This window comes from Emydura macquarii, unplaced genomic scaffold, assembly GCF_026122565.2.
Source record: "Emydura macquarii macquarii isolate MOO-44397 ecotype Brisbane River unplaced genomic scaffold, CSIRO-AGI_Emac_v2 contig_2422, whole genome shotgun sequence".
NCBI lineage: Eukaryota > Metazoa > Chordata > Testudines > Chelidae > Emydura > Emydura macquarii.
Genome location: NW_027132559.1, coordinates 16,522,736 through 16,546,668, shown reverse-complemented (window position 1 = coordinate 16,546,668; position 23,933 = coordinate 16,522,736). Strand labels below are relative to the sequence as shown.

General features: G+C 42.0%; 1 protein-coding gene across 1 annotated transcript in view; it reads right to left on the bottom strand.

The window, feature by feature from the left end:
* Positions 1-23,933, bottom strand: part of JAZF1 (JAZF zinc finger 1) — a 285,031-nt gene that overhangs the window by 27,056 nt on the left and 234,042 nt on the right. The gene's annotated exons all lie outside the window — the stretch shown is intronic.

The window sequence follows — 23,933 nt, the reverse complement described above, 5'->3', positions numbered from 1 at the left end:
GTGCATACCTACACAGACAAGGGAACTCTAACTGTATTACAGCTAATATTTTTGTGATTACTGTTTGAATCAGAGGTGTGTACACAGTATGTTGTTAAATGGGCAATATTCTTCAGTTGCAACAAATTGTAAAATAGCAAATAATCACAAAAACATGCATGTAAAGAACTGATTCTGGAAAAAACAGTTAACTGATACCATGGCATGTGTTTTGTAGAGCATGACTCGCTTTCTGAAAATGCAGTCAAAATGTTGTAGAGGTGCTAAAGCAAATTGTTATAATGTTACTGCACAATGTGCTGTTGAGGTTTTATGGTCACCCTGCGCCAATAGTCTCGGGAAGTTATTTTGCATTCTTATATAAACTTTTTTTTCCCCAATCCTGTTTTCCACAAAAAAGGCCTTTCAATAATGCACAACCTTCTGTTTATATACAGCACAGGAAAAACGTGATAAATTGAGCAACACAATCTCTGCTTTAAACATATTCTTAAAACAGGATTTCTACAACTTCATGTAAACAAGAATAAAGTATTCAGCACTTGCCTCCGCCCCTCCCAAAAAGGAGCAGAGGCTTCCTGTAATTAAACTGCAATGTTTTACAGTGCAATTTTTTTTAAAATAATGAATATAAAAAGTAAATAAATAAAAACTGAACAGACCCCTCCCGCTAGAGGCTTATCCTGAAAATTAACTTAACAGTAATAAAACCTGTGCCAGCTGGAATCTTTTCTTTTTTGGGCTGTGGCATGGACAGCAAGAGCAGGTTTGTAGCTAAGAAAAAACAAAGTAGGCCATTTTCCACCTTTAGTCATGGGATGTTAATTGAACTCTGGCAAATGTTTAAAGATATTTCTCAGAACGCTCAAAACAAATTAAAACCAGTTGGAGGGGAAGGGGAAAAAAATGAACATCTGTTCCAGCCCCACACTCAAACAACCACAATGACGAAAATCCATAATCAATGCTGTTTTGGCTCTTTGCTTGTTGGGCCTGCATTCTTAAAAATACAAGTTCAGGGCACTATTACTGTACTTAAGGACTCTCCTGATGCACATAACAAAGAGGCAGCTTATTTTTTTTTTAAAAAAGGAACAATATCAGGAAACAGATTCATGTTTAAGATAAAGAATTACAATAAAAGGTATTCACATAAATGAACTACAGTTTATGAAGCTATGAAAATACATTCAAGATATGTTTTATCACATTAGGTTAAACAGGCTTTACAAAAGCCATTCAGCCACTTACAGTACAGGCCATATAACAAAACTTCTAATGCTCATAGTATTTACCTATACCAACTGCTATGTATACTGCATTTATTAGAGAGTTCTAAATATTATGTACCCACAGCTGCCTAAAGTCTTCTAGATCAATTAGGCCCCGATCCAGCAAAGAATTTAAGTATTTGCATAATTTGAAGCACGCGAATAGTCCCACGTGCTTAAAATTGGGGCCTTAAACTCTCCGGGTCAAGATTAAACTGGTTTTAATCCTGTCTAAAAATTTAGTGGCAGAAAGTCCACTGAGGGAGGAAACCAGTGCAGCCCAGCTGGGAAGAGGACATAGCTAGGGTGGCCCAAGAGCAAACTGATTCAGTAACTTCACACTGGGAGATGTCCTCCGTAGTCCCTCAATAGAATTTAAAGCCTGTGCTCAAAACTTGAGGGAGTGTGGTGATAAAACACTGCCTGGTTTCTTGGGGTGAGTACTCCTAAGTTTTTAAAGGCTTTGGTGCAAAATGTACTTTACAAGGCCCTTCATCTGCTTTTAAAGAATCTGACCCTCCAGTTTTAATAAACTCATCTGGATAATCTGGGAGGTCATTTTCTTCGACCAAAATACTTTGTACCTATTATTCTTGCTCATCTGTCTATTGATTAATGAGCCAGGTTCAATGCTTTTATCATCCGTCTTGTTTTTGCTGATCAGGAGGCTCACATGTGACAACAAACGTACAACATAACATTAATGTTTTAACTTAATCCTACAGTGCGAGTATGACAGATAGATCTACCTTTCTTTGCTTTGTTGCATCTATGCTAGAATTAGATTAGTGGGGAGGGGGGTTCAAATCTTTTTTAAAAAAATACTATATTTTTTAGATTTAAAAATGCATATACTGATACCATCAAGAAACCTGCACTGACAGCAGTATTTCCACAGGAAATTTATTGAAGGTAATATAATATCATTCAAAGTGTGCAGAAACACCAAGATGTGTGGTCTGGGTAAGACAGTACAGAGAACCATTCACCCAATCTTGGGGAAAAAAGCTGGGTTTGAGTTGTAAGTTATTTTGCATTTTTCCTCACTTCCTTTTTTCCTCTGGCACAGAGACAGAAGTGCAGAGAGATTTTTCTTGTGGTGACTTCTCTCCTGTTATACGCAGTAAATATCAGAAATCGCTTGAGAAATAGCCTGTGTGACTGTCGGTAAAAGTCACTTGGGCTTTGTCTTTATTAGGGAAAAAGGTGTGTTCTTGACTCTTGTTAGCGAATCACATGGTAACAAACATGAGGAAAAATCTTAGTGAAGATAAGGCAGTTTGTAGTGTTAACACCAGTCAGAATGTCAAGATGTAAACCATGGAGGGTCTAGCTGGACCTGCTGACTCTTATTAAAACTACAAACTGCCTTGTCTTCTCTAGGATTTTTCCTCATATAGATTACCATAAGTTAGTGATTATGAGTCAAGAACACACCTTTTTTCCTAGTGAAGACAAGGTTATAGTGTTTCTGTGCTTCAGGTTTTTCTCCTACCCTTTGTCTATGTCAGCTCTGCTTCAGGAAAGCACTTAAGATGTGCTTAAATCCCACTGTCTTCAGCATGCTTAAGTGCTGATCTAATACTGTTCCATACCAGAGGAACTGAAATATTAAGCTCTTTGGGGACTAGGGCTGGCTTTTTATTATGTGGCATGCAACACGTAAGTATAGCAGGGCTCTGATTTGGTTCAGGCCTCTAAGAAATATATACTGCAAATCCAATCAAACTTTGTGTGCATCAGAAGTGTGGATATGATTCGGATAAGCATTCAAAGTCCTGGGTCGTTAATTGAGTTTACCAGCTTTTTGAGATTCACTAATCACTAACCAATCATTTTAAGAATTTTTAAGGTAATCATCATTTCAGTAACTAAGCACTGAAATAAAAGGAAAATCCTCCCTGTCAACTGGACTGTGGCTCTTTTTAGTCTCATTAAGAGAACTCATATAATCAACGAACCCTAATGGTTCTGGATGGAAACACAGCATTATAGTTCCTTTTCTGATTATCAAACCATTCCTACATTAGAATAAACCTCCCATCAGGCTTTTATTGTCATTGCCGAAGTGGAGTTCATGTTTGGGCAATATTTGCTACCAACTAATTGACATTTTACGTATTTGAAGAAATGTGTCTTGCTACGTGAATTTTCATAAACATGCACTAAGCACAATGGATGCATCTTTATTTCAGTGAGTTCCCTGGTCTATTGAATACTACAGCGTATCAAGATGCACACCCCTTTGCTTTTTACTTGACTTAAATCTTCTTTCTTTGATCCCGTAATGACATTCTGTCAGGCTAGAATACTGCAGTTTGCTTTAGAAGAAAACCAAAACAAACAGATCAACTATTACATTGATATATGTTATGGGTGATATATATATCATGGAGCCCCTTATGGCTGCCCCCCCACATTCTTCGCCTATCAGATTGGGGTGGGGAGTTTGGAGCGTTTGTCTTGCGGCAGGGTGGTGGGGCTAGAGGATTCTGTCTAGCAAGGAAGAAGGTCTTGGAGGGAGTAAGTTTAGTCAACCCAATATATGTATTAAAATATTTATTAATAGCCAAAATTCTTATATTCTACATCTAACATAAACACCCAAAATACTAATTAAAGAATATCATGAGAATGGAATAAAAATTCAAGAAGTTACCTATCCAACTAATGAATAAAAGGCAAAAGGCTTTAAAAAAGGAAACCACACATACACGATTCAGAGATCATGGTAAATATATATTACATTGCATTAGGAGGAGTTTATACACAGACACATATAGGTAGGTCTAGAACGTGAAAGCTTCTGCACTAGACTACAGGCAGTATTTCTATTTCCACTTTGTGGCTTGAAAATCACAACTAGAGATGACTTCATGAGCTTCTATGGTCTAAAGAAGAGGATAACTCTTTGGTGAAATTACTCTTTGGGGAGGTTCCTGTGAAAATTCCCATACACCTAATTACCATACAAATGATACTTGCTACTGAAACAGAGTTTGACTTTGGGAAAGACAGTTGTTGCAAAGCCTGTAGGCTGGCAATTTTGTCATCATTGGGGGGGTTCGCTTCTGTACCAAAACAAGGATACTGTGAGCAAAGAGAAATACAACAACAGGAAATAAAATGAGAAGGATTAATATAAAGCCACCCTCAGGTGGAGCAGATAAGAACAGGAAAATGACATACAGATAATTGTTTGGTGTAGTACTTCCTCATTTCCCCCTCCTACAATATAGGATTCCATACAGCAGGTACAGAATTCATCTACCAGGAAGCAGGAAACCAAGAGACCGACTCACCAGAAGAGTGTGCGTGTGTGTGTTATATGTATATATAGTCAAGTTCCACACACAATTCAGTCAGCCATTTAAACAGGAGACTAGAAACTTAACAGAATTAGGGGTGTTATACAAATAGGAGCATAGAAAAGCCAGGATGAGAAAAGGGGAACCCCCTCTCCCCCCCAAGAAACAGAGGAAGGACGGGAGGGAAAACATTATGACGAAAAATTACCAGTACGTTTTTCCCTTCACTGAATTTCCCCTCTTCACCCATCCTGCCAATCTTAATCTCTCTCTTTCACTTTCCTCATATGCAATCCTTGCTTTCCTCCACACACATTTATAAATGTCCTATAATTCTGTTCAGTTTTTAGTCTATGTTACAGGCACCCATTCAACAATGTGCCTAAGATTAGGCAGGCGAGAAGTCCCATTGTCCGGCGCTTCAGGTTAGTCAAATCCTTGAATACCTTGTTGAATGATGGCCTACATGATTGGGGAACATGTGTGGAGAATCTCAGAAGCAGGCCAATGCACTGGAATTGACTATGTATCCCTGAATCCAACATAGATTAAAACAGTAAGGTCCATTAATGAGATTTCAAAAACCTAGAGAGGGGACCATCTACTTTTGTATAAATGATATCAACAGAAGTCCTCACACAGAATAAGTGAGGAACACTCTCTTCCAACATCAAGCATTTCAGCTGTATTGCTACAGAATGCAGGACACTAAAAGCTTTTTGAACAACTACAATTCTGTTGAATGAATCCATTCCTGAGATATAACATCTTGATAAGAGGTGTGGTAATTAGGGGCAAATTGCTGTATTCAGCAGCTCTTCCCAAAATAGCCAACTTAGATTTTGGACCATCCCTAGGATAACCAGCAACCTGGTGATTCCAGGGCTTCTGAAAAGAAGATGGTTCAGACCAGAGCTCTCCCTCAGAGCCCCATTACGTCTGCAAATTTGTCATGCTGCAGGAACAGATCATCAAGATCATACTCTCCTAACAAGCATGAGCACAGCTCCCAGGAGAACAGGGTGCTTAGAAACTGGTTTGAGCTGAGAAGGAGTTGGGTAGGAGGAGGAAATGATTATGCAGCAAGGAGCCAGAATCTGAGACTGACCGGATAGCCCAACTGGAAATAGGCCATTGGGTAGGGTAGAAGGCAGCAGAGTCACAGAGGAGAAGCCTAGAAGAGGAGCAAGGGAAAGGACAGATAAACAAAAACCTGTTTTTAGAAAACTAAGTTACAGCCAATAATAATAATTATAAGGAGTAGGAGAAGAAATAATTTTAACATCATAAAAGGAGAATGCATACATCCTGAAAGTCATGGACTATGACTGATCTGTCTAGGAGAAAGGATGAAGCAGAGGTGACCAAAAAGAGATTCTAGCCTTTTGCTCTCTGCAAATCCTTATACAGGATCTAATCCTGTCTCCCTTTGCACATTACAGAATCATAGAATATTAGAGTTGGAAGGGACCTCAGGAGGTCATCTAGTCCAACCCCCTGCTCAAAGCAGGACTAACCTCAGCTATATCATCCCAGCCAGGGCTTTGTCAAGCCTCAGCTTAAAAACCTCTAAAGATGGAGATTCCACCACCTCCCTAGGTAACCCATTCCAGTGCTTCACCACCCTCCTAGTGAAAAACTTTTTCCTAATGTCCAACCTAGACCTCCCCAACTGCAACTTGAGACCGTTGCTCCTTGTTCTGTCATCTGCCACCACTGAGAACAGCCTAGCCCTTCCTCCCTGGAACCCCCTTTCAGGTAATTAAAGGCTGCTATCAAATCCCCCTCATTCTTCTCTTTTGCAGACTAAACAAGCCCAGTTTCCTTAGCCTCTCCTCATAAGTCCTGTGCTCCAGCCCCCTAATTATTTTTGTTGCCCTCCGCTGTACTCTCTCCAACTTGTCTACATCCTTTTTGTAGTAGGGGGGCCCAAAGCTGGACACAATACTCCAAATGCGGCCTTACCAATGCCGAATAGAGGGGAATAATCACTTCCTGTGACCTGCTGGCAATGCTCCTCCTAATGCAGCCCAATATGCTATTAGCCTTCTTGACAACCAGGACACACTGCTGACTCATATCCAGCTTTTCATCCACTGTTACCCCCAGGTTCTTTTCTGCACAACTGCTGCCTAATTCGTCAGTCCCCAGTCTATAGCTGTGCATGGGATTCTTCCTTCCTAAGTGGAGGACTCTGCACTTTTCTTTGTTGAACCTCATTAGATTTCTTTTGGCCCAATCCTCCAGTTTGTTTAGGTCCTTCTGTATCCTATGCCTACCTTCCAGGGTATCTACCACTCCCCCAGCTTAGTGTCATCCGCAAACTTGCTGAGGGTGCAATCTACCCCATCTTCCAGATCATTAATGAAGATGTTGAACAAAACCAGCCCCAGGACTGACCCCTGGGGCACTCCGCTTGTGACCAGTTGCCAGCTAGACATGGAACCATTGATCACTACTTGTTGAGCCCTATACTCTAGCCCAGTGTTTCTCAATTATATTTCGCCACGGCACCCTTGCGCAGCCATGCCATACCCTCCGCCGACAAGTCCAGGAAATCTTCCCCTTTTCGGTGGCGCAGTGTAGGCTGGTTTCGGCGGTGCGCTCTCTAAGCTGTTTTCCACAGCACGATCAGCTGTTCGGTGGCGCGATCACAGCTGTTCCGCGACGCCATCAGCTGTTCGGCGGTGCGCTCGCAGCTTTTCAGCGGTGCGCGATTTCTGTTAATTTCGGCGGCGCGGTTTCACTTTTTCGTGGAACCCTTCAACTCAGCCTGTGGAACCCCAGGGTTCCGCGGAACACTATTTGAGAAACACTGCTCTAGCCAGTTCTCTATCCATTTTATAGTCCATTCATCCAACCCATACTTCTTTAACTTGCTGATAAGAATACTGTGAGAGACAATATCAAAAGCTTTATAGGCTGCAGGAATCCCCAAAGGCCATTTTCTGTGTTTCAATGAAGTGAGCTGCTTGGCATTAAGGAGAAAAATCAATGTACTCTCCTACTTGTTGAAGAAAAGGAGAACATATGGTTAACAGAAAAATCCTCTCTACATATTTGCCTTGTTGCCCATTTCTTAAGCAAAACCCTTTTCACCTCCCTGTTGCTAGACAATTTCCTCTATGATCCTGCAAGAAATACTGATACTGCCCTATAGCCCGGCCACTATAGTAATGTTCAACCCTAACAACATGGAGGTAGACAGCAGTACTGCTCCGAAGGGCACTAGCATGTTGGAGAGTTGCAACTGACCTGCACACAGCAGTGAATGGAGGACAGACACATGGACAAATTTTAAGAGGCAGGCCTCAAGCTCCAGCAATCCCATCAGCATCCCCATATGCCTTGCTCCTCTCAAGCAGAGAGGGTGAATGGAGGCCTAACATAGAATCACTCCCTTAGGGGGCTCCTGCTCCAAAAGCGGGCAGAGACCCGTGGTGGGACAGACTTCCCTCTGATTCAGTACTAATCCAATCCACTGACCTAGCATGCTGTTGGAAAGAACTGTTAGAGATGCCTAATGGCAAAGATGCAAAAGGCTGAATTTCTGGTTATCTAGTTTATATCAAAATAAAATATTTTGCTATTTATTAACAGTGCACCCATCGAGAGATCTCTGAGCTCTTATTTCTCCTTCACTGAATCTTCAAATTGTCTTAAAAGAACCCCATCATAATTTTACATTTCTACCATCTGCCTTAAACACACTCAAAAGACCAGCTTATTCAAGTAATTCTCATTTTTAGCTAAATTCTCTCTAATGTGCTGTTATGGTACTGTGCATGACAGTTGGCTGTGCTATATGATTACTTCATTGTTAAAAGTATAACACATGGAAAATACATTAAAGTACCTATGAAGATGAAAGAGCTTTTAATTTTTTTTAAAGAGACCACCGTACTTTAAAAAATACTTACAAAACAAAACACACGATTAGAATGCAAACTGAATTAACTGAGTATATAACACTGGCTGTCTTCAGTACTTGTGTGACTTTATTTCAGTGCCTGTCTCCAAGGGTAAATCCTGTTTTGTGTTGTCTGGTAATAGCAACAAGCAAAGCACTGGCTTTTGTTTAACACTTTGTATTCTTTTTTTTTTAAGAGCTGTATTACAAGAGTGGGTGGTTAACAAGGGAGTTTGGGTTCCTCAGGATTCTTCTAACAACCATACAGGAGGGAAGTGATGCAAATTGATATCGCCTGGAGCTGTATTAGCATATGCTGCTTCACCCATACCATGGAATACCCCTGGGAGAGATCAGATAGCAGCTATGCATGTGGGAGCAGAGAACCTGCAGGAGCCAGACTCTTCAGCCGGAAGAGCAGAGGCAAGGGCTGTCCACGTGGTTTCAGAGTCAGTGCCTTCTTCCATGGAAGGAGTAGGAAACTCTGGAAGTTGAAACACATGGAGTTTCCTCTCCCTTTTGTAGCTTATTCCCACGTAGGGGACAATAGGGCTCTAAATTATTTTGGCTGTAGCAGGAATACTTGCTGACACAAAAAGGAAGTTGTAACTTCAGAATCAAGGTTTTTTGCCTGTGATTGCATTTCAAGAACTGGGGCACATTTGGCTACATAATAAAGAATTTCAAGATTATTAGTATTAATTTTGAACACTGAGTATACTATTTGAACGTGAAAAACATGCTCTGTTTACACAAGCATTGGGTAATTGTACTATATTTTTAAATATTTTATAGAACAATATACATTGTACAATATACAACACACACGAAGAGCTAGTTAAACCACCATACTGCATTAAGAATTACCATTGGGTATCAGAAGTACTTTTGACTTCAGTAGAACTCTGACAATTTACACCAGCTGAGGGTCTTCACCCTAGCAATGAATGTGTTTTTTATTAACTGATAGATGAGCTTCACTTTTCTTTTTTTTTTTTTTTTTTGGTTACACATGGTATTAAATCAAAGGATAAGATACTGTATAAATTGTGGCCCAATTGGTTAGAGATTTATTTTGGAAAAATTGCTCCACTGCACACCATTGGCTATTATCTTTGAAAGCTCGTGGCAACAGGGGGAGGTCCCTGAGGACTGGAAAAAAGCAAATATAGTGCCCATCTTCAAAAAAGGGAGGAAAGAGGATCCGGGGAACTACAGACCGGTCAGCCTCACCTCAATCCCTGGAAAGATCATGGAGCAGGTCCTTAAGGAATCCATTTTAAGGCACTTGGAAGAGAGGAAGGTGATCAGGAACAGTCAACACGGATTCACCAAGGGAAAGTCATGCCTGACCAACCTGATTGCTTTCTATGATGAGGTGACTGGTTCTGTGGATGTGGGGAAGGCGGTGGATGTGATATACCTTGACTTTAGCAAAGCTTTTGATACGGTTTCTCACAGTATTCTTATCAGCAAGTTAAAGAAGTATGGGTTGGATGAATGGACTATAAAATGGATAGTGAACTGGCTAGAGCATAGGGCTCAACGAGTAGTGATCAATGGCTCCATGTCTAGCTGGCAACCGGTCACAAGCGGAGTTCCCCAGGGGTCGGTCCTGGGGCCGGTTTTGTTCAACATCTTTATTAATGATCTGGAGGATGGGGTAGATTGCACCCTCAGCAAGTTTGCGGACGACACTAAGCTGGGGGGAGTGGTAGATACCCTAGAGGGTAGGGATAGGATACAGAGTGACCTAAACAAACTGGAGGATTGGGCCAAAAGAAATCTAATGAGGTTCAACAAAGATAAGTGCAGAGTCCTCCACTTAGGAAGGAAGAATCCCATGCACAGCTATAGACTGGGGACCGACGAGCTGGGTAGCAGCTCTGCAGAAAAGGACCTGGGGGTAACGGTGGATAAAAAGCTGGATATGAGTCAGCAGTGTGCCCTGGTTGGCAAGAAGGCCAATGGCATATTGGGCTGCATTAGGAGGGGCATTGCTAGCAGGTCACGGGAAGTGATTATTCCCCTCTATTCGGCATTGGTGAGGCCGCATTTAGAATATTGTGTCCAGTTTTGGGCCCCCCAATACAAAAAGGATGTGGACAAGTTGGAGAGAGTCCAGCGGAGGGCAACAAAAATGATTAGGGGGCTGGAGCACAGGACTTATGAGGAGAGGCTGAGGGAACTGGGCTTGTTTAGTCTGCAAAAGAGAAGAGTGAGGGGGGATTTGATAGCGGCCTTTAACTACCTGAAAGGGGGTTCTAGGGAGGATGGGGCTAGGCTGTTCTCGGTGGTGGCAGATGACAGAACAAGGAGCAACGGTCTCAAGTTGCAGGGAGGGAGGTCTAGGTTGGACATTAGGAAAAAGTTTTTTACTAGGAGGGTGGTGAAGCACTGGAATGGGTTACCTAGGGAGGTGGTGGAATCTCCATCCTTAGAGGTTTTTAAGCTGCGGCTTGACAAAGCCCTGGTTGGGATGATATAGCAGAGGTTAGTCCTGCTTTGAGCAGGGGGTTGGACTAGATGACCTCCTGAGGTCCCTTCCAACTCTAATATTCTATGATTCTATATTACCTGAAATTCTGCAGCTTTCAGATTACTGAAAATGCAACAAAGCAGTCTTGGTTTCAACCTGAAAAAATATGCTTTCTATATCAATTTAGTACCCAGATGCTATAATTTGCTCCTAAAGCTACTAAATCATTTTTCAAATGGTATCCTGGTGTATTGTCTGGAAATGGGTTTCAGGAGGAGGGGGGGAATCTGTTGCAGCTGTTTTATATTGCTCTCAAACTGTAGTTTCAAATAAAGAATCAAGGACTCTTTATATCTTTTGGGTATCTAAGAAACATGCAATGATTTCTATATCAAAGCATATGCATGGGTTGAGAATTTCAAAACAATGCTTTGAAAACCTAAACTGCAGTTTTTTATTTTAAAAATATTGCTGTTGCAAAAATCTTTGGCATATTTGTCATATTATCATAGCATATTACCCACTGCCTAGAACTTTGATTCGTAAAATGTTAAAGAAAAATTCATTGTGTCATTTTTCTCCTATTTAAATTAATTATTAAATGAACATATTACATGATAAACTGCTTATCGTATCACTAATTAGAGTATTCACTTATTTTACGTATTTGTAAAGACTTCAAAATGTGCTTAACTTCTTTGAGGCTTAATCTACAATAAAATGATTAAAATAGTTGTATATAACCATATTTGATGTGTATATGTATTCAGGCATATTCAGTACTGCACACATCACAAAATTTTGGATTGCATGGATTATTTATTTGTGAGTATGTAGAGAAATCAAATTCTGTTTGTATGAATGTTTGTTAAAAACAAAAACAAAAAAGAATTTGCAAATATGACAACCCAAAATTTGGTATTTAACTCACTGAATAAGCCAGCAGATAGTCCAATAATGCACCAATCAGTCCAACAGATCAGCGAACTACCTGAAAGCTGTGGCTCCAAATAAGACATGCAGTCTCTGATATAGGATCAGCGTGGGTCGACCATGAAAATGTGACGTTCACATCTCCCTTGCAAGTAGAGGGACTGACCAATACAGGTTGCTGTTCCAGCCACAGCATTACCAATGCTTGCTGTCGGAGTGCAATGCCAGAGCTGGCTATCCCAGCAGAGCCATCAGCTGCTGCCCTACATCAGGCAGTGAGTATGATTAGAAACCTATTACAATTATAAAATTGTTTTGATTTTAATAAATTACACATTAAAAACGGGAAAAGAAGTCAGAGCCAGTTTTGCATAAGAACTTGAATGAAATGCTTATTAAGAGTATTTCAAACATTCCTGGTAAAAAGAAAAAAAAGAGAAAGAATTACATGTGAGTCATTTAGAGAGAGAAGGTGGGTGAGGTACAGCAATATCTTTTATTGGACCAAGTGGTACTGGTGAAAGAGACAAGCTTTACAGATACACAGAGTTCTTCAGGGCTGAAGGACCCATGCCTGAAGAAGAGCTGATTGTGGCTCAGAAGCGTGTCTCTTTCACTAACAGAAGTTGGTCCAATAAAAGATATTATCTCACCCACCTTGTCTCTCTAATATCCTGGGACCAAAACAGCTAAAACAACATTGCAAACAACAACCTGAGCCATTTAAAAGCCAGTTGGCAGCATTAAACCCCTAGTTTTATAACTAGGTCAAAAATTCACTCCAGGCTGAAATTTGTTATTCCAGGCTTCAGCCTGGAATCATTTCTTTAAAAATCTTTGTGGAAATCTTTGGGGGAGAGGGTAACAAAAACAAACACACAAACAAGCAAGCAACAAACCACCAAATACATACAAGGGCACTGGCTTCAGATTTTATTTATTTATTTTGGCATCCCTGCAACTCAAAAGTAGCTTTATTTTATCTAAAACAAAAACAAAACAAAACAAAACAAACAAACAAAAAAAAACAACAACAACAACTAAAGAAACGTCTGAGATATATTCTCCATAATAGAAATTAATCATTTTTGTTATTGGGGAGGGGGCGGGGGTAGGACCATGTTCTTTCATTTTAAAAATGAGTTATCAGTATATTACTATTGTTGAAAATTTGGAAAAGATTGTTATTATGAAGACCTATCATAATTTTCATAGGGACATAAATGATTTGATTTAACGCGAAGGCAAAGAAATCAAGAATGGAAACTTCATACTTAAACCACACAGAAATACTTAAAAACAATTTTAAAGTATTAACATCTTATGTTAAAAATGCAATGTCAAAGCCTCATTTTTATCAGTGACTCCAACTTTATTATTTTCTGGGTTTGAATCAGATCTTTAACCTTAATGTAACTTAGGTTTTAGTGGTCTAATAAATGGGCACTTTTTATTCCATTTAAGTAGATTTTCAATGTATATGCAGCATAAATTCTTTCTGAGACAGACCACACCTTGTTGTTACTAAGCTGTATTCATTACAGTTCCACGGATTCTCAATTATTAATAGAAACAGAAATCTTCTGATAATTCATGCCAGAGAAATCTAACAAGTAGAGGTATATTTATATAAAATCTGTTGTCCTCATTATGGAACTACTATTAAAGCAAGTAGTGTAAATAACAGAACATATACAAACACTCAAACATTTAAATGCTTGAACTGTGTGCAAATATTAAACAGTTAAAAAGGGCTAGGTTCTCAGGAAGAGACACATTAATTATATGGCAGTGGTCAAAGGGCTAAATATGGGAAGAGTGCACAGTCCAATCAACCTTAAGGAATGAGGGTTAGGCGCAGTAAATTAGCTGCTATAGTTCTAGTTCCCACTGAACCCACAAGAAGGGCATTTCAAGGGGTTAACATGTATAGTCTGCACATAAATATGTATACCCCATTACCTGATAACTGGCCACATGTACACATCTCTGGGCTGAGTATTTATGCTTCTGTCATGAATAACCTCATTTGTAATAGCTGTGGGTTTAGGGGAGGAAAAGACTGTGCATGGAAAACCATTACTAGCATGAGATATGGAGTGTGCATCTATCGTTCTGCGACAGGAGATAAGGAATGATCAAGAGAGTCATTGGTGAGCAAGCGGTTGGACTAGATGACCTCCTGAGGTCCCTTCCAACCCTAATCTTCTATGATTCTATGACATAATGCCAACTGTGACAGATAACCATGTCTCTCAGGGCCAGATGGGAGCAATCAATATGATGTCTGCTTTCTCTCTTCTTATATTCAACAGGACCTTCAGTAACAAAGGGAATGGGGAAAAGGTGTAAAGAAGGACTTTGCCCCAAGGAAGTAGGAAAGCGTCGTACGATGCCTGCTCTGGAGCACTACTGTGGACATTTCTTGTTCTGGTAAATAGTGAACAGGTCTGTTACGGGAGTGCCCCTTACTGTCGTAACAGGCTGTGTAGTATCACCAACTCTGTCTCCCATTGGTGGTCATGTGGGATTTTGCGGCTGAGACTGTTGGCCATTGTGTTGTGTATTCCCTGGAGGTAGGCTGCTGATATGAGGCTGTTGTGGGAGATGTACCAATTCCATAGTTTTAATGCTTCTACGAATAAGGAATGAAAACCGGTATCTCTCTGTCGGTTTATGTAATACATGCAGGCCATGTTGTCTGTCAGGACCCTTGTGTGTGTGTGTCTTTGATCAGTGGGAGGAAGTGAGCGCATGTGTTTCTGACTGCTCTGAGCTTGAGCATGTTGATGTGAAGGCATGTCTCTGTTGAGGATGATCTGTCCAGTGCTGTGCGACCATTGAGACGCCCACCCCATCCTCTGAGGGATGCATCAGTGGTCAGGAGTGGAGATGGAGAAGACTGAGCAAATGGGTTTCCCAAACGGATGTTTGCTGGGTCCAAGGATTGCTTGACCCTAGTGGGCATCAATAAAAGTTTGTTTATATTGTCTCTGTTTGGCCTGTAAACTGAACTGAACCATGCTTGGAGGCATCTCATGAATAATCTGGCATGAGCAATAACGGATGTGCCCCAGAAGCTGGAGCCAATGTCTGGCTGAAATTTGTAGGCTGGATTGTACTGTCTCTATCAATGAGGAGAGACTGAGAAATCTGTGATGTGGTAGGAGTGCTTTCGCCTGAGTGCAGTCGAGATCTGCTCCTATGAATTCTAGCCTCTGTACTGGTGTTAAGGTCGATTTTTGTTTGTTGATCTGTAGGTCCAAATTCAGAAACAGGTCCCATGTGGCCTAAGTGACTTGTTGGGCCTCTGCCAAGGACCGTGCCCTGAGAAGACAATTGTCCAGGTAAAGATAAATCATGATGCCTTGACAGTGTAAGTGGGCCGCCACTATAGAAAGGACCTTACAGAATATCCTGGGGGCTGACGAGAGGTCAAAATGGAGTACCCTGTACTAGTAGTGTTTCTGGCCCAGCATGAATCCGAGGTGATGCCTGTGACTTGGTATGATGGAAATGTGAAAGTATGCACCTTGAAGGTTGAGGGCGGAGAACCAATCTCCTTCCTCTAATGCTGGAATGATTGTTGATAGGGTGACCATCTTGAATTTCTGCACTTTGACGTATCTGTTGAGCACTCTGAGGTCCAATATAGGTCTCCAACCTCCCTTTTTCTTTGGTATCAGTAAGTAGAGAGAGTAGAAGCCTTTGCCTCTGAGATGTACAGGCACTGGTTCTATAGCTCCTTTGCTGAGGAAATGGTTTATCTCTTGATGTAGTGGACTCTCATGAGAAGGGGCCCTGAAAAAGGAAAGGGAGGAGAAATGGATGGCATACCCATTCTGGATAATTTCCAGTACCCACTTATCAGAGGTTATCCATTCCAAGGTGCTGAGGAATGGGGTAAGGTGGTTTCTTAAAGGACAGGCTAGGTCTTCCAGTATGAGGTTGCAAGGAGAGTGCTCTACCGGCACTTCGACCAGCCCGTCAGAACTGACTGGTGGAGGGCTGAGATGCAGTTGGTTGGGATCCTGCTTGCTTTCACCTAGGGAACCTTGGTTTCTTATTCTGTGGGTCATAAGCTCTTTGTGATGAATACTGTGATTGTGATGACCAGAGTTTAAACAGTGGCTGAGGGCTGTACTTTCTCTTGTAGGCTGGCATGTATATCCCTAAGGATTGGAGTCACCTGTGAATCCTTCAACATGTGGAGATGCATCAGTCTTCTTGGCGAATAACTTCATCCCTTCAGAAGGAAGGTCCTCCACCGTGGTTGGGACCTGTTTAGAGAAGCCAGATGAATGCAGCCACGAAGCCCGTCTGCTAACTGTGGCAATTGAATGTGCTGCCGCATCGGCCATGTCTAATGCCACCAGCTGGCCCTTGTTGATTAGGGCCTTTAATTGGTTTTTAAGGAAGTCCAGGAGCTGTTCAATAACGGGACAGAAGTTCATATTTTGTCAGCAAAGCCTGGTAATTTGCTACGCAGAACTGGAGGGTGGCTGATGAATATGCCTTTCTGCCAAACATATCAAGACATTTCCCATCTCAGTCATACAGGGTGGATTTAGATTGGTGCAGGTGGCCCCTAGAATTAACCCATCCATAATGATGGAATTGGGACAATTCCCAAATGGGATGAAATGGCAGGACAGACGTGGAGGTCTGCCATATGACTTTGGCAGGGTCCAGGAGTGCCTCATTAACAAGGAGGGCCATTCTGGCAGAGGTGAAAGACTGCAAAAAGCTCCCTAAATTTGTGGTGAGCCTCAGTGACTTCCTGCAACTCTATCTGCAGGGCTTCTGCCACACTCTGAGCTAGTGTCCTGGAATGATTTAAAATCATCAGCCATGGATGGCAGAGGGAGGCATCACCACCTCGTCTGGTGAGGATGATGAGAAATGAGCTAGAGGAATATCTTCCTCCTCTGCCTCTGCCCTAACTTCCTCCCCTGGCTGTTCAGGGCGTTTTGTAGGAATAAAATTGTAATTGTAACCCTGTAGCTTAATTCATAGCTTTTAATTGTAATTGTGACCCTGTAGATTAATTCATATCTTTTAATTCATACCCTTATTTGTGTCAACCTCTATATGGTTATTATTGATATCATGTAACATTTGAATTTCTCTCAGTCATACTCCATATTGTGAATGTAAAACCCCATTTTGACTCTATGTACTCCATCTTGTGTCAAACCCTTTCTAAACCTTTAGATGAATAAGATAGTTATCTGAACAAGGTATGAATGGAGGGTGTATGTGTGTGTGAGTCAGACCCAAACTGCCAGCTTGTCTTGATGAAGTTGTCCTGATGAAGTGTGAAGTCCATCCTAGGCTGAAGAGTGTGAACATAGCCTCAAAAAGCAAAGAAGGATCCACCCCAGAAAAACTTAATCAAACTTAATCAAAGACATCAAAGAACAAGCTGAAAGTCACGTCTGCTATTGTACCAGCAATCAAGGGTCACAGAGAAGCGACGTGACACAGCAGAACTGAAAAACCTATAAAAGACTGGGTGAGATTTCAAGGCTTTGGGGGGAAAAACAGCGTTCTACATATCATCTAAAGAAGAGCGTCGGTGCGCGCCCGACAAGGACCCTGCTCTCCTCGTGCCCAGCTTCCCTGGCCAGGTAGCTGCCACGAGCCATGAACTCCAGCAACGAACCCTAGCTACGATCTCAAGCCACAATCAGGACTGGTAGCTATATATAACTATAGAACGCTTTCTGGTATGTTTGGGCGCGTGAATGTGTGTGTGTGTGTGTGTGTATATGTGTAGGTTTAAGTTAGTTATTACTTTAGTTTCTGTCAATAAATGCGGCATACTGCCTTTTCCCCTTGAAAAAGTCCCGAGTGCTTAATTTTGCACAACAGTTTCGAAGCCTCCGAAGCCACAGCTGAAGGAGGATGCTACTTTGCCTGTTGGTGTGCCATGCTAAAGGCTGGGAGGCTTGCTACCTCTGAGCCTGCCAAGGGTCTCAGTTTGGCAATTGAGGGTAGGGGGCTGGTACCACAGTTGACCAAACCATGGAAGCTGAGGGTCAGGTGGATGATACGCCTGGTTCCCATAGTGAGATTAGGGCCCATATGGCAGGTAAGAAGAGCGGTGGGAACCCAAGTCCTCTCGCTCACTTTCCAACTCTAATGATGAGAAATGCGGTGTGCAGCAGGGAGATGTCGGCAAGTCCAATGCTCTGCGAGAACTCAGTGCTGGGGCCCCAGTACTGCATAGGACAAGTCGGGTGTGTCAGACACAGAGAGATTCATCGTACATCAAAAATTCGGCAGTGCAGATAAAAGGCTTGCATAGATGGAGTCAGAGTTGCGGACCTGGACTGGGTCGATGTCAGTGCAAAGTCCATGCTGATGTAGCCTTCCCCGGAGCAGATCTTCTATGCCTTTCAGGCGTCCGTGGTACTAGTAGTTCTTTGGGCAGATCGACTTGCTCTGTCAGCTTGGTATCATGTGTGTCTTGGATACCGATGGAGCTGGATATCGTTTCCGGCTTCATCGCGCCTTGCTGTGGGGACTCACAGACCTTTTCTTAGCAGCCTTAAGCGAGTGGCTTGTCTCTTTGGGATCACCTGCCTTCGAAGTAGAAGGTTGTGGTAAGAGTTCCTGCCATGACTCCACGGGCTGAAAGGTCAACTCCATGAGAAGGAGTTTGAGCCTTAGCTCTCTGTCTTTCCTGGACCCAGGTTTTAGTTGCTGGCACCAACCACACCTTTGTGGATTGCGCTTTTCTCTCAGGCAGCAAACGCACTGCGAGTGCCCATCAGTAACTGGAATAGATTCCTTGCAACTGAAGCACTTTTTGAAGCCTGGGGAGCCAGGCATACCCTTGTCCAGGGGGTTTCCCCCAACCAGGGTTGGATGCAGGCAAACCCTTTCTTTCTTTTTTTTGGCACGGCTAACAAAAAACAAAGCAGGTAACAAAGGAAAAAGCTTCAAGGAAAGGTAAAATTAACAAAACAAAAGGGAGTTAACGATCCCCGAATGAACAGCCCTAAGCTCTGCCTCTAGCCAGGGGCAGTTGAGAAGGAACTGAGGAGGGAATGACCGCACACACCGGCTGGCCTTGTGGCAGGCAGGGAGCAGCGCATGTATGGGCGGGATGGACTGCAACCAAAGTTCTTTGATCAGCAGCGCAGGGGTGCAGATACTTCTACAGTGAAGCACCCATAGGGGGAGACATCTTGAATCCAGAAGAGTTGGCAGAATTCATATAGGCATTCCTACCTGAGGGAGCATGCACAGCTTACTTGGTTTTAGTAGATCCTTGGCTGCTCCTGGTTGCCCAGATAGTGACTGTGGAAGTGTGATCTTTCCTTCCTGAAACAGATCCTATTACAGTTATCCTTGCCCTGTTATCTTGAGATTAGACTGCTCCAACTTGCTCTGCGTGGGGCTGCACCTTGAAGTCACTCAGAAACCGAAGTTCTCCCAGTGCAAAACCCTGTATATTACACACCATTATGCCAGACTTTGCACTGGGTGCCTGTAAGTTTCTGATGTTGTTTCTGAATTCAAGATGTTGATCTTTTCCTGTAAAGCTCTAAATGGCTTCAGAACCAATTACCTGAGGGACTCCATCTTCCCTGTGCCATTTTGCCACAACCAGGATGAACACTGATGTTTCAGCTGGAGCTCCAGAGTGGAAGCAACCAACAGGGTATCTAAGGGAGGGAGTCTTTGATCCTGGAATTTGCTGCCCACCATGGTCTGCCAGACCTCAGGTTTCTTAATCTACTGGGCATGCTGTAAAACTCATTCTTATTTCCACACATCTGGGCAGTTTACCAGTAAGAGGGATTTTATTATTACGTCTGCAGCAGAGGGGGGTTTTTTAGTTATGTTCTTTTGTCTGCTGGAACAAATTTATATTAAGATATTTACTGCGAAGGTTACAGTATGTGAGGGCCCCACAGTGTGAATTGGGCACCTGGTTGTTTTGCAAACCTAAACCAATAAATAATGGAAGTTGTTCTTCACTTCTCCCAAAATCTGTTATACAGTGACACCAGGTCATGTTTAAACATTGCCCCACACTGTAAGCAATAGCTACGGAGCTTGCAAATAGTCACTGCAATGTAATTGCTAAGGAACACCTGAAGGTTCCCTAACTACCCACCCTTCTAGGCATTATGGGATTCTACCTGGCCATGTCTTCCTACAGAGCTGGCTGCAGTATGAAAATCAAAATTTTCTTTCCTGCTGTCCCCCCAGTGGAGAAGCAAGGTCTGGTAGGTTCCTTGCCCAGTCAGAAGACCTTAACATGGAAGTAAAGGGAGGCAGCAGCCCTCCATGATAGTGCTCTCTGAAGAGAGAATATTGATTGAGCAGTCATCCATTATCTTGCTAATTACAGAAGGCAGCGGGAGGTGGGGAGAAAGCTGCTGAGTGTCCTTGAAGCTGATATTAACTATCTCTCCTGAGCAACTTTCCCCAATCACCCCCAAATATATTTAATTTTATAACCAAAACCCATGGCCCAGAACAAATAGTTTCATAGAAATCGAAACACCTCAAGACTTATTTCCTGTCCAGAAAAGTTTTAAAAGATGATAAAATTGGAAATTCTGGAGTGAGGCTGCTGGAATGTAACTTAGCTGAGAGTTAATAAAGTAAAGTTCATTAAGAAAGAATATCTGTTTTATATATGAATTTTGCTACCAGGCTATTACAAATTCTGACTTTGGAATGTAGTTTGAATGTGGAACTTGGAACAGAGAATTCAGAATGTGGAACCTGGTATTATTTATAACCTGGCAAACAGGACTCCCAGAAACCAAGCTAGTTAGCCAAAACACGCTGATCCCTCAACTACAGATAAAACAACATTCTAAATAATCTAAATGTTTGAAAGATATACACAATCAAAACAGGAAAGTATTTTGGTAGACAAAAACTAGCTTCCTTGTTAATTTTTAACATATTATGGAATATGATTGAAACAGTAGATAGCTAACCAATGCAAAGACACACAAAATTACACATCCTGACTACATCATAAATTAGTCTTTTCAGTGGGGATTGCTAAAAAAAATGCAAGTTGTCAGAATGATTCCTCAACATCTGCAGCAAAGGAAATGATTCAATTTCTTCCAAACACTCTTTACAAAATAATTATTAATAAACTCTAAATTCTGAAATGTTAATATTCTCATATAACAAAACACATTTTAGCTGCACTGTACGTGTTTAAATTTTGCATATATGAGGACATTTACTAATTAATTCATTTCACAGCTCTCCAAACATAAATGTCTTGCACATTTACAATTTTTCCATTTAATCATTAATACCAAAACATGAAATAACGTATGGAAAACACATTACATAGCAATATATCAAGCAAAGGGTGTTCATGTTGTTTTTTTTCCAGTAAGATGACTGTGTTGGGTCTATATTTTGTAAAATGGGATAAAATATATTCCTTTTCTGTTTCAGTGGTTCCCAACCCATGGCCCACGGGCCACTTTTGGCCCCTGAGATCTTTCAAAGTGGCCTGCCACCCTCCTCCCACTGGCTGCAGAAGGGAGCCGCTGCCTAAGGACCCAGGCAGAGTGTGTCGACGAGCAGCTACAAGATCGGTGCAGGATCCTGGCTGCAGCCAAGGGGGTGGGAGATCAGTGCTCGTCTCCCCCTGGCTGTAACAGGGAACACAGCAAAGTGCTCTGCCTGGGTCCCGAGGTGCTGGGGTCCCTGCTGGAGCCAGAGGGAGGGAAGTACTGATCTCCCACCCCTCTGGCTGCAGAAGGAAGCCATTGCCTGAGGACCCAGGCAGAGCACACGGGGCTACAGGTCGCTCCTTCCATCTGGCTGCAGGGGTGGGAAGCTGTTGGTGGTGACTGGTGGCCCTTCAGGGTTGTAAAAATGATATTTGTGGCACTTGAGCCAAAAAGGTTGGGAACTACCATGTTAGAATATTTGTGACAGATTCCAATAGTTCCCACTACATCTTTCTGTATCTGGACTGTTGGGCAAGATGCACATAATAAGATACTGAAGTGTACTTCTTCTGAAGCATATCCAGAAACAGTGGGCCAAATTCCCAGCTGGTATAAATCAGCCTACCCTCCCCAACACTCTGTGTCTGAGAACAACACCCCAAAAAACCCATATTCACCGGTTGTATAATTATGATATATTCTGTACAAGGTATGCCTTGTGTGGTATTATTTTATGCCTTGATCTGCTAAACATTAATATCTTGTTGGATTGTATGGGTTACCATAGTATGTAAAGTTATAAAATATTGCCGAAAATGCTATTAGAACATGCTGTAAGATGTAACAGCCTTTCAGGCACAACAATGGAGTGGCCAGACTGTGCTGATGGTTTTCTTTCACACATTCAAGGATAGATTCCACTAACAGGGATTGTTTGCAGTGGAGCTTCACAGAGAGGAGCACATACACAATGGAGTACTGACTGACCAATAAGGACGACCCTCTAGGTCACAAGCATTGATCATTTCAGAAAGCTGGAACAGACTATAAAAGAAGGGGAATGACATTACCACTTGTCTTCATTCCCCCACAGCTCAATACCTGAAGAAACGTCTGAATGGGGGAGGTGGGGAACCCAAGCTGCAAGGCAAACGTAGCCTGTGAATTGAAGAGCTGCACGCCTGCTGGTACGGTCTCTCAGGGTGAGACATTTCTAGATTAAAATCCTGTTCGAATTTAGATTGTGGTCCTATTTTTATTTCTTTGGTAATTTCTTCTGATCTTTTAAGCCTACAATTTATAATAACTGAAAATTTATATTTCTGAAGTTAATAAACTTCTTTAATATTTTATCTTAATCAGTGTGTTTTTGAGTGAAATGTTTAAGTAATCTTTACTCAGATTAACAAAAACTGGTGCATGCCTTCCCCACACCGAGGGGGACATGGACTTATTAATGAGCTTGTGCTGAACAAATCTTTATCCAGCAAAAGACAGTATTAGCTGAGGGTGTGTTCCTGTGTGGTACGGATAGAAGAGCTGGGGGCGAACTGGCTAGGGTTTGCATCCATGTTTGCTCAGGGAAAGCATTCTTGGTAACTCAGTTGGGTGTGTGGCGCCACCTGCTGTCATGTTGGGTAATGATAGGGTCTGGAGAGAGTGACTGTGTATCATCATGAGCAACACTATGGTGGGGAGCCCATCTCAAGTTAAATAGTTGATAAGGGTACCCAGCAGTTCCACAGCTCCAAGGCTGTATCCCAGAGAGTGTGCATACTGTGACATCCAGTCTTATTGATTTACACTTGGTTAGGGTCTGGCCCAGCATGTCTACCCATTAACTTTCAATCAATGCAATATAATATCTGTCCACAGCACAGGAAAGAATTTACTATAATGAATTTTATTGCTGGAATGGCCATTTGGGTTTTGCTTTTGAAGTGAGGATCAGCAAAAAGGAGGCAGAAAATCCAGAAGAAAATTCATCTCCAGTATCATGCTTGGTTTCTTCTTGGTTTTACTGCTTAATTTTTTCCCCCCTCCAGATTCAAAAGTAATTGGGACAGCCTTACTGCTCCAGATGCAAGAAATCCTTGCATCTGTTACCCGTTAGATTCACATATATCAGGACACATTTTTACACCTCCACCCTCCCCAAAAACTAAAATTCCACACACCTAGTAGCATGAAGAGACAAAAGTGAAAAAGTGGCCTGAGGATTAAGTTTTGCTTTATATTTTGTTATGATCCAGATATCATGGTGATGGGTGATTATAAATAAAGTACCTTGATAGGTAGGTAAGATTGACTGTACTCAATATTCAGTTTCGAGTTGTATGCCTCAACCATCCAGAACAAATATTTGGGTATAATCCTAAACTCAAACAGTCACAGTCTGCTCCTCCTTAACAATGGCATCTTGGATTTGACCTCTAGCTTGATTCTCCCCTTATGAATTGGCCCACATAATCCTAGGGAGAGTCAAACATGGAAAAGGGCAGATGTTGGCCCATCTCTAAGTGTTCAGTTAGTGCTCCAGTTAGTGCTCTCAACATTCAGGGGCTCTGCTGGTTAGCTGCA